We start from the raw sequence: 3,041 nt of genomic DNA, 5'->3' as shown, positions 1-3,041 counted from the left end.
CCCACTTTAAAGAGGATCATGACACATTGAATCTCTAGTTGTAACATTAATTAATACCCTTAGTCAAGTTGTACTCCTCAAAATATTTGGATATTCACTTTTCCTCTGTATATATCACCCAAATAAATGGCCATAAGTCTTCTTGGGAAAGACTGGGAGAATCATTAGAGTATATAATTTTGTGGTCCTGTAGGGTCCTTCTTCCTAGGAACCTGGACATTTCTTTAGTCAATGATTCCAAACCTGAAAATATGTTCGGGTCTTAAAATAAAGAGGGGATTGTAACTTTTTACTGGGAACAACTGTCTTCAGCCTTGTTTTTTTGGCTATAGGTGCCAAGTAGCATCCTTAACAGCTCTCCTATTTTACCTCCAGGGTTGTCATTCTCTATGAAGAAGATCTATAACTCCTTATGGGCCAAACCCCACTGGATCCCCCTCTGACCATACTAGTCATAGTAATTGTGGTCTCCTGGTTTCTAGTAGTCAAGTGCTACCATTAGGCCTTTACAACTTTGGAGAATATAATGATATAATGAGCCCAGTCTGGGTCTACCTCTCTTATCATCAGCCCTAGTGCAGAGAAGCCACCACTGAGCTCCTTAGAGACTCTGGTGCCCCTCCCATTAACACATTCCTCATGGCTTTGGTGAATGATGTATCCTTTGGACCCTCTTATGGAACATAATCCCCTGGTAGGTCTTCTGATTGCACATAAAATATTCATTCCAGCTTACCCACCTCTGTAAGGTTTTTCATTTTTTCCTCCACCATTTAACAAGGCACTTCAGGCCTTTCTTTTTGCTTAGCGTTGGCTGTCATCTTCTCCAGTCTTCTAGGACCACTACAGCAGTGAGTCTCCCATTCCCTTGGTCCTTGCTAAGATATTAAGTCTCATTTCCAAAAATGTGTTTTTGCCTCAATAAATTCTTGCTTATTTAATTTCAGCCTTCTTCACCAAGTAGTCTCCAAAATCCAATCCTGGCATATACCCTGGCCTCTCAGTATATATATACTCAGTATGAGTATATATCATACTCAGTATGAATGGCACAATGTGTATGGACTATGAGGCAGATGTTTTGCAAAGTGCGAGGTAAAGAAAAAACATCCTCATTTTATAATCAGATCAATTTTAGGTATAACAAAAATATTTCTATTTCCAAAAGAACATATCCCATAGCACTGACAGAGAAATAAACTCCATATTCATAATTAGGTTCTGTAAGTGAGTAAAACATATTGTTTTGGGGCAGGACTCATTACTTAATCAATGTTCTATTTGGCATATATCTATGATCAAAGAAATCCACTCACCTCAGATCATTAATACAATGGTGTAACCCATGACAGAATGTCTCACTGGAAGACCCAGAGAGAGAAAAATAGCTTAAAAATGATCCCAAATATGCCCTACTATTAGGGGATATGAATCACTAAACCAAGCATAAAGCATGAGGATGTGTTTTTCACTTAGAAGTGCACAGGCAGGTTAGGGCCACATGAGATTATCTCAGGGAATTGATTGTCTCAAGCTCGAAATACCACTGTTCTGGAGGGAAATAAGGACCCCCAGCATCCTGTCCCTACATAATCCTATTCAGTATGATATTTAGGTCATCATCTGTTTTCAAGACAAGGTAAAGTCCCATCATTGACCTAAGCAAGGTGCTCCCCACACATCTGTACCCTTGGACAGGAATACATGTTTATCAGAGATGGATTCTGGATGCTATAGTGCCAAGGTAGACATGAGTTTCCATGTGTTCCATGCTGAACACCTGGCTGACTTAGACTATATACAGAAACTTTGAGGAAGTTAATTACCTTATTTCAAATCCTCATCTTATTTACTATTTTGTTGGACCACTCTTAATATATCTTCTGTTAGTTTGTGTCTTTCAGAAAATACGTACAAAACAGGATTGTTCATACAAGAAATTTACTGAAAGGAGCAGGAAAAAGTGAGATTGCTTCTCGGACCATGCAACAAGCATAGCACCTATGGAAGTAGAGAAGAAAAAAAGGGGATTAAGTAGGGATCATCTTGAACAGCTGCACAGTTCTCAGAAATCTTCAGTCAGGCTGATAGAAAGCCCTTGAGCCCCAGTATTGCCACTTGGAAAAGATCCTACTGAACAAGGGATGGATTTCAGAGGGGAAGTAGCAGGGCCAGCAGACAAATACACAGCTCTCTGCAGATACGAGTGGCACATTTTTATGGCTGCCATGTCAATTATTAAAACAAGGATTGATGAAAAGTATGATTTTGTAATAGAAAAAAACTTGATTTGAATCCTTGTTCTCTGACCTTGGACAAGATCTGAAACTTTTCTAAGTCTCAATTTTTTCAGCAATAGAAATGGAAATGATAGTACAGTACCTATCATAGTGTCATGGAGATTGTAAAATATGATGGTTATATTAAGCCCTTCTCATGGCATCTGGTAGGTAAATGTTTGTTCCTGTAAATATAGGGACACAAGAGACTTTTCATTGTCTGACCAAATGACTATTTCCTATTTCTGCTATAAAACATGCAAAATTTTGTCAGTCATTAAAAAAAGTTGGAAGCCATTTTGTCACAATATATAAGAGGAATATATATTGACTCACTTAATATTGGTTAAAATAGTATGCAAATTATTACTGATAGGAATTACCACAAAAATATAATATTGGTTAACATCAGTTTGGTATCTATAATTTAATAGTAAAAATAAGTTTAATTATAACTTTTATGACCGGTAAGAAATAGGGTAAACTATATCCTTTGGGCTTTCCTAATAGCTACCTCTTTCAGAAATTACAGCCCACCCCTCCTAACTCTCAAAATAATGTTCAATTAAAACAATGAGTAATTCATTCTGGTTTAATGGTTAATTTCAGAAATTGCAGACTTTCATATTTTTACTGTGTTTAAGATATTATTTTTATCTTCAGCCTACTTTCTTAGATTACTAGGAATGAGAGTTCCAATGTTTACTTTAAAATGTTTCCTCTAAGTTATATTAAGACTATTCCAATATAAACATCTTATAT

General features: G+C 36.7%; 1 non-coding gene across 1 annotated transcript; it reads right to left on the bottom strand.

Moving 5' to 3' along the window:
• Positions 1-1,579: 1,579 nt before the first annotated feature.
• LOC129076563 (small nucleolar RNA SNORD115) lies at positions 1,580-1,660 on the bottom strand. Its single transcript, XR_008529749.1, has one exon. It is a non-coding gene; the product is annotated as a small nucleolar RNA SNORD115 (small nucleolar RNA).
• Positions 1,661-3,041: the final 1,381 nt, after the last annotated feature.

The sequence above is a fragment of the Pteronotus mesoamericanus genome, unplaced genomic scaffold (assembly GCF_021234165.1).
Source record: "Pteronotus mesoamericanus isolate MK-2021 breed Mesoamerican mustached bat unplaced genomic scaffold, CSHL_Meso_final contig_601, whole genome shotgun sequence".
Taxonomy (NCBI): domain Eukaryota; kingdom Metazoa; phylum Chordata; class Mammalia; order Chiroptera; family Mormoopidae; genus Pteronotus; species Pteronotus mesoamericanus.
Note: the sequence above shows the minus strand (reverse complement) of the source record. Positions and strands in the feature narration are given on the sequence as shown.